This window comes from Phodopus roborovskii, unplaced genomic scaffold (genome assembly GCF_943737965.1).
Source record: "Phodopus roborovskii unplaced genomic scaffold, PHOROB, whole genome shotgun sequence".
Taxonomy (NCBI): Eukaryota; Metazoa; Chordata; class Mammalia; order Rodentia; family Cricetidae; genus Phodopus; species Phodopus roborovskii.
In genome coordinates this window covers 14,791,470-14,800,301 of record NW_026126514.1, presented here as the reverse complement: position 1 = coordinate 14,800,301, position 8,832 = coordinate 14,791,470, and the positions used below count along the sequence as shown (strand labels likewise).

At 40.2% G+C, this 8,832-nt stretch overlaps 1 pseudogene; it reads left to right on the top strand.

The window, feature by feature from the left end:
• Window positions 1-5,827: 5,827 nt before the first annotated feature.
• LOC127230790 (activator of 90 kDa heat shock protein ATPase homolog 1-like) lies at window positions 5,828-6,579 on the top strand (annotated as a pseudogene).
• The last annotated feature ends 2,253 nt before the right edge of the window (window positions 6,580-8,832 follow it).

The following is an 8,832-nucleotide window of genomic DNA, read 5'->3' as shown; positions in this document are numbered from 1 at the left end:
AGGGCATCATGTCCTTTAGACACCAACCTGGCTCCAGGTGGCAACCCAGACCGCAGGCCCCTGTACAACTGTCAGTGGTGACAGGAATCACAGACACCACCACCTCATGCCCCTCAGCTGCTTCAGGGCCTTGGACCAAAACCAGCTCTTGGCAGTAGCCCAGACCCTGAAATAACCCTGAACTCAGGGGGCTAGCTGGTCATTCAAATTAGCCTGTTCCTGGCCACTGTCTCCTCTTCAGATCTGACTCTCTCACCAGCCCATGAAACACTTTGCATCTCTCTCTTCCACCTCCCCAACTTATACCAGTTCACCACAATAGTGATAGACTGGCTGGTGCCATAGGCACTGTGCAGCACTTGGTTGAGTCCTGTCCTGTCCCTAGGAGGCTTTTGGTTGAGTCCTGTTCTTTCCCCCCCACCCCAAGCCACTTGTCACTGTGAGGAGCTGTAGTTGTTGCTGCCCTGGGGCTCTAGCTTAATTGAGGCCTTACTCTCATCAGCCACATGACACGGCAGGAGTTGTTGCTGTGTCAAAAACCCAGGACCAAAGTCCACTTTACTACATCTTAAATATGTGTTTATTCATTATTGTGGTCAAAAGAGGACAGAACAAGTAGAAGAATAAACATGCAGATTAAACCAATGAAGAAGGACAAATGCAGACACTATTAATCTTTACCTTCGGGATAGAGAATCAGAGCTAGCTTTCTCAGGCCTGAATAAGGAAAACTGGCACACAGTTGTGCATAAAAGTCGCTGTTTAGACATCACACCTGGATACACTGAAAAGCATCAGAAGTGTAACCACAAAAACCCAGTCATTCTCCCAAGCATCTCAGCTGCACATGGCTGTGCAGTCGTGATCGTCTCTCTAGGTTACCTGGAAGTCTGCCTTTAAGGTTCAGACTCTGCTCATCCTGGAGATGGAGTGTATGATCACCAAGGCTGCTTATTTCCATTTAAAATGAACTCGCTGGCATTACGCTTTCCATACCAGTAATGAGTGACTCTGCTTTAACCCTGACATTCCCAAGAGAACAGACTACCTGATCGCAGATCATGGATGAGACAATGACAAGAGGGAAGACAGACCCTGGTGTGCAACTTTGTGGTCTTAACATCCATCTGGAAATTAGTATTCTGAAAGGCATCAGATCTGCCTTCTTCTAGTGAGACCTGACATGGCTGCTGGAAGGATGGGATTTTCACCTGTGAATTCTCATCTTATATTTGATAAATGCCATACTCCAATAGTGAAATTGTTTACAGTATAGTGAGAAAGTGTATTATTTTGCAAGAAATCAAACTAATGTTTTTCTCATGCCTTGTGCATAATTTGCTTCATCTCTGAAAAAGAATTACTCTCCTAGGAGCGTGAAGTTGTGAGCATCGATCCAATTACTGCTTATTTAATATTCCTTCTCACCAAAATTTTTAGCACAATTTAAATCATCATCGTGTTTGTTGTAAGACTCAACATTTTAAAATCAACTATAGAATCACAAAAGTAATATAATTTCTCTTGGTTAGATTATTCTGAAATTTCTCTACAGAGCTAATGAATTTTGCTTATGCAATTTTGTGGCTTATACATTATTACATTAAAAGTCAATACATGTTTTCAGATAATGTGACACCATTCATGGGATGATCAAAGTAAATTTGGGGGTAGCAATTTTGAAGTTTGGGTTAGCCTCATTTCTTATCATATACAGCCATCTTAAAGGTACATAATCTTATTTGTTTAGTTATATCTCAGTTTACTACGCCTTACCATGGTTACTACATGCAAATGACACGTAATTTTCTCTTAAATGGTGGAAAGAATCCCATGTTCACCAAGGAGGCTAAACTGTTCATGTAATAGCAGTGCCTGCCAGTGTAAGGCTCCTCTTCTTCCCCATGTTTTTCCCCCCAATGAACTGAGTAGAACTATTGATAGGCAATATCACACAAGCTGAATACAAATTAAAAATGGAAATTGTAGACATACCAAGTGCTTTAGCCAATATTTCAAGGTGCAAATATGGATTTCTGCAATAAGGAGTAGTGTCACACAGTGTAAAGTGTAGGTCAAGGGTGGATCTTTTTTTATGAAGCCAACTTCAGTTTTCCAAGAAAACATCCAAATGTTGCCCTTATTCTTGTAGATGCATATGTTCCTGAGAGAGGCTTAAGCTGTGATCATTTACTTGTCATTCCAGACATAAGACTGAGGATTTTGTGAAAATATTAGCCTACATTCTTTTATGTTTCCTTTTCATCTAAATGCTCATAAAACAATTCCAGCTTGACAGACAGACATCACAAGGAAAGAAAGAACGCAGAATATCAAGGAGGCTACAAGTGATAAAATTTACATGTATTTTCTGTGTGTTGGAAGTACAAACAGCCACACTACATAAAAATGCATGTGCCCCAGTATGGCTGGTGTCTTCTGCACTATTCTATATAATTGCAACCCTCATAGGCATCTAGCTTGCATTAGGCATCCAAAGTTAAACACACACACACACACACACACACACACACACACACACACACATTTTATGGGAATGAAAATAGTGTGGTATTTGTAGCTTGTGGGAAGAAAATAATAAGCTAATTAATTGCAGCTTTGGCTAGATGAATGACACACTCTGATCTTTGTAAATGATTGTTCCAAAATAATCATTATGCTATAGAATACTAGAGTATTTGTTTGAAACTAATTGTGAACTTATCTGAACTCAGTGAGCTGCCTATGAATTATTAAAGGCTAAGCCAGGGGAAATTGTTTAGTTAGCAAATTAATCTATAATGCACAAAATATGAAACATCTGAAAACACAACCTTTTGGCTAAAGCTTTAGGTCACCAAATTCCATATTTTGATCTCTCTGACATTCAAATAACTGGTTGAAATGTTAAAAATTCAGTCAATGCTGTAGTTGTTTATACTTATCTGCTGCCAGACATCTAGTTTGACATTTTGAACTGAATTGTGAGAATTGATCCTTTGTCTTAACATCAAGAAGATACACTGATAGGATACACAACACACGCACACACACACAAACACACACACACACACTTAAATAGTAGCATTCTTTTATGCTGTGTAACTTTGATGCAATACATTATAAAAATTCAACTGACTTTGAATATAACTGTTTTATAGCAAAAGATGTTTTCCTTAAGTTATAGGCCAAAGGGGCTTTTTGAACCTTTTGTTAATGTCACTCTAAGCATAGTTTTCATGCTTTGAACCTTATTTTTAGAAATCAAAAACTCTGTAGGTTCCTATTAGTTGTAGGATGAATTCCATTTCAGTCATTAAACCTCATCCAGTTACTGACAATTCCAAGTCTATGATTTTCTCGCAGAGCCTCTCAGCCTGAAGAGTACAGTGAATGGCTAGAGAGTGCCCAGCATTAGTGTGCTACTGGGGAGGAGATGGCAGGTCATAAGGCCCAGAAACACCAAAACGATGTTCCTTTAATTTCTCTTTGCTAGGCTGCCACTTTTTTTGGAAACCAAGAGACTTAGAACAAATGGTAAAAGTTCCCAGATTGATAGCTGGGAAACCAACATTGGACCAACTCAGACCCCCTGAACATGGTCTCAATTATAAGGCCTGGACAGTTTAAGGGACCTCTGACAGTGGTACCAGGATGTATCCCTAGTTTACACCTAGTTCACAAAAGGACATTGGGAGCACATTCCCCATGGAAGGATACTCCCTTAGCATAAAGGCAGGAGTGAGAGCCCAGACCCTACTCCAAATGACTTGACAGATTTTGATGATCCCTCCTGGAAGGCATCATCCTCCCTGTGGAGTGGGAGGGGAATAGGCTGGAAGGGGGGGCGGTCTGTGGCATGGGAGGGAGGGAGAGGGAACTGGGTTTGATATGTAAAATAAGGGGAAAGTAATAAATATATATGAAAACAATCCCAAGTAATAATTTAGATGCATCAGTTACCATTTGAAGTCTGGTTTCTGTGTATCATACAAACAGTTCTTAGCTCCTTTTTCTATTTGACACAGACTGCTGTTACGTCTCTGATGTGGGCAGCCAGCTTTAGGGTAGCCACAGCTCACTACTGTCATCTTTAGCTGACCTCCATCCCTTATCCTTCCATTAGTACCTAGGAATCTTTGTAGTTGATATTTCCTACAATGTGAATTGAGATCCTTTTCATGAGGTTCACATTGGGACCTTGGGGAACCTGGGTTGCTTCCTTCCCACACACATCTATAGCTACACTTTACTTTTCTTTCTTGTTAGTCACATAGCAGACACATATCACATGCATAACCTCTCCTCCTGACCTCTGCAAAGTGAACCTGATTGTAGTTCCTTCATGCACACAACTTAAGATCACTTTTCAAACTCCCTAAAGGAAGTCAGTGAAGCTCCTCTCTTGAGGAGAACACAAGTTGGCTTGATGTGCAGAGCACAGCAAAATATTTTAGAATAATTCCATTATCCAGTGTCTTCAGCACAAATCTCTTTCCTTAGAGATAATTCTCCAGTGGGCTAGATCACACAGAACTCCATTTAGACTCCACCCCATTGCAAACCCAACTCCTAAAGATGCAAGATTAGTCATTGTCCTTTATGGACTCTACCAGACTTTTTCAAAATGATAAGTAAAGAGTAGCCCTCAGTTTTAATCTTAGGTTTTATAAAGAACAGTGCCAACACAAATGTTGCTAATATTCTTTTCTTTATTCCCATGAAAACAAAGGGCAAAAAAGAGAGTCAGTATTTCAGTTAAATATATGAAGGCCAGTAATCTGTTTTCTCAGACACCCAACCCAATAAGGTTTTAAAATAGTTTAAACCTATTTTTGAATGGGTGTTTAATGACATGGAACAATGTTCCTCCTTATATACTACTAGTAATGCTCAGTGTGATATGGGCAACTTGACCCACAGAAACCTCCTGAATTCTCTTCATTTTCTCCATTCATTTTACAGATGTGTAATTAGCTGTCATGTGTTCAGGATTGTAGGCTATTCTTCAGTTTAGAGTCCACAGACTTTCCTACCCTTGACCTGGATCTGCTTTATATCAGATTGCCCTTCAGTGTAAGAAAGATACTTCCAGAGTTATCAGAAGGGTCATTGAACAAGACTACACTCCCATCAGGCTCAGCAAAGTCGTTTTAGGTCCCAAGGAAACAATGAGATGAATATTTTGTGTCCCTACCGGTGAAGGTTGTTAGTTTGAGTGCTTACACTTCAGAGAAGTTTTAAGATAAACAAATTTAAGTTCAATGACAAGTTACTGGGGAAAAGGATTTCTATTTTTGTTTCCACAGAAAATGAAAAGCTGTGGATTCCTTCTAGACTAATGTGGTTTGATCAAGCCAGACCACCTGAAACAGAGTACCAGGTGATCCTACATTCAAAACAGCTGGACAAAGCAGCCTTACAGACTACAGCCAGGATTTCTGCATCTTCTTAGAACCCCCCATGACAGCGCCCCTTACCAGCAGGAAGTAGTTTGGAATGAACGACGCCCAAATTCCCAAATATTGTTTATAAATATTTGTTTTCATTTAAATGGACTTGGTTATATAAAATAAATAAATTTTAAAAAATGAAAAAAAAAAAAAAAAAAAAAAAAGATGAACAGAGAGTTTGAAGGAACTCCAGAAGTTACAAAACCTACTCTTCGGTGAGCCGGAATGGAAGTACCCGGACAGAAAGGGATGCCTCAAATTGGTCCACAGAAAAGTTGAAAACTCTGTTTTTGGCGGTTTGAGTAGAAAATGAGGAGGGAAAGTGTGAGGTGATAGAAGTGAACAAGCTTGATGGAGAAGCATCCATTAACTAAATTGGACAGGTACCTCTAAGTCAGGAGTGCAATACAAAGGACATGTGTAAATCCCCAATTTGTCTGATGAAAACAGTGTGGATGAGGTGGAGATTAGTGTGAGCCTTGCCAAAGATGAGCCTGACACAAATCTCGTGGCCTTAATGAAGGGCAAAGGGGTGAAACTTCTAAGAGAGGCAGTGGGGATTTACATCAGTACCCTCAAGACAGAGTTCACTCAGGACATGATATTGCCCACAATGAATGGAGAGTCTGTAGACCCAGTGGGTGAGCCAGCTCTAAAAGCTGAGGTGTGCAAGGTGAAGTCTGCTCCTTCAAAAAGCCAGGCCAAACCTGTTGGTGTCAAAATCCCCACTTGTAAGATCTCCCTTAGAGACGTCCCCAGAGGAGCTCTATAGAGTGTTTACCACCCAGGAGCTGGTTCAGGCCTTTATCCATGCTCCTGCGGCCTTAGAATCAGACATAGGAGGGAAGTTTCACATGGTCGATGGCAACGTCACAGGAGAATTTACTGATCTGGTCCCTGAGAAACACATTGCTATGAAGTGGAGGTTTAAGTCATGGGCAGAGGGGCACTTTGCTGCCATCACCTTGACCTTCATTGACAAGAACAGAGAGACGGAGGTGTGCATGGAAGGCCGTGGCATCCCTGCTCCTGAGGAAGAGAGGACTCGGCAAGGCTGGCAGCGGTACTACTTTGAGGGCATCAAACAGACCTTTGGCTATGGTGTTCGCTTGTTTTAGGGTCAGCAGCAGGGGTTCCAGCCTGTATGACACCAGTCCAGCCTGCTCATGATGGACTTGTGATTCACAGGATTGCACCATCCCACTGCTAACTTGGGGCTGGGGCCCCTCCCTTCCACATATACCTTGGATTTGTGTATGTTTTCTGCTAGGTGGGATCTGAGGGTGATTTCTCTTTTATGTGTACATACGCTAAATAAATAAACAGAATTTTAAAAGAAAAAAAAAGATACTTCCATTGTCCTGAAATTTTGGGGCTGTTTCAAATCTGTTTCTATTTCCATATATTTATAATTATGTCATTTCTTATTGCCTGATACATTTTTAATTATTTCCCTTAGTTTTGGGGGTTATCTCATATCTTCCCTTTTCTTATTTCCTGCAAAAAAAAAATCTCCCATATACCTTTCCTCACTCTCTTTCAAATTCACAGCCTCTGTCTTTCTTGAGAAAGTCCAGTCTTACAAGGTGTCTTGTGCCTGTAATCCAGGCACGTAGGAGGCTGAAGCAATTGGATTTCAACAAATTCAAGGCCAGTCTAAGCTATATATGAGTTTCAGGCTGGCCTATACTACAGAGTAAATGCTGTCAAAAAGGAAAATTAATCAAACTTAATTAAAACAAAACAAAAAACAATGCCATCCACTTCTATTCATGCTTTCTCCTTCCCAGTCACTGTTATTTTCTGTAAGTGTTGTAAATAAAGGCACATGGGCAATGTGAATTATTATCCTTCAGGGTTAAGAACATTAGTAACAATATGACATAAAATGAACTGGTTAAGGTAAAAATCGAATGTAGCATTTTCTTTTTTGTTTTAACCAGAATAACAAAATTTGAGAATTTATACAGTTTCACAGGGGGCAGGAGAATGTTGCTCTTCTGCACATGGACCATGATCTGATTCACCACAAAACAAAAATAAATAAAATAAAATTGTTCAGATCAAATGTGACTTTGTCATAGCTATTGGCATACTTGAAGAACTGAATCATCTCTTAAGGTTGGGGGTTGATGATAGAGAGACTCAGTAGGAGGTGAATTAATACAGACTTAAAAAATTGGAAGTTGTGGGTGACTCAATGGGTGAAAGCACCTGCTGTCAAGCCTCACAAGATGAATGTGATGCCTGGAACCCACAAGATGGAAGGAAAGAAGTCACTTGCTCAAGTCAATCCTCTGCCTTTCGCATGAGTGCCATTGCACAATTGTGCACGCATACACACATTCAATAAAAAATTTTATTTTATTTTATTTTTTAAAACAAGAGTATGCAGGATTGGAAAGTTTGAAAGCATAGGTAACAGCCATAAAAGGGAGTGGTGGAGGAGAGAGGAGATGTGCACAGAAAACAGGATTAGATATAGAAGCAAAAGTGAGTGAGTCGCCATAACTGGGGCTGTACAGCTCAGAGTCTGGACACCTGCTGTGGCGTAAGGGCATGATTACTAGGTAGCTGCAACCAAATGCAACCTGAGCAGAGAGGAATGATACAACTTCATTATGTGGGAAATCATGCAGCCATTGAGGTGCTGTCATCCTTTAGTACTTCACTGTGGGGGACTCTAAACCAACCCTCCATAAAGTCCTGAGAACATACCTCTTCCACTCAAAGTTCACCTAATTCTCATGAAGAATAGCCCAAGTGCTTTTGAGTGTTCCTTTTTTATTTCAAGAGAAAGTGTTTTTATTATGTTCTTTCATTCTTTATTATAAAGTCACAACATTTGTTCTATTTGGGACCATTTTTTTAAATCATTATTCTATATGGTAAAAAAAATGTTCTGTTTACAGACAAGATGATAAAGAGATAAAGGGGTAGAAATCAGGCCTGAATCTTCATGACAAGCAGGTAGACAGAATGCTATTTTGCAGAATTTTAAAAAAATTCACAAGCAGTTGTATAATTTTAAGCACCTAAAATGGACGTTGGAGAGATAGCCCAGCAATTGAGTGTACGTGTCCCTGCAGAGGGCCACGATTTGATTCCCAGCACCTACATGACCATTCACAACTCTCTGTAACTCCAGTTCCAGGGATTGGGCATCCTCTTCTTTTATCCATAAACACCAAGCACACATAAGCTGCACAGATATGCCCATGTGCAAAATACCTGTGTGATAGTCTTGGTGTCTTCCACATCTGTTTTGATGCTCCCTAGTTTTCATTGACACTGAAAGAGGACTATAGGGATTGGTAGACAATTCCTCTTCTATTGCATTTTATTACTACTGTTTGACTCACAGTTTGGGGTCAAGTTC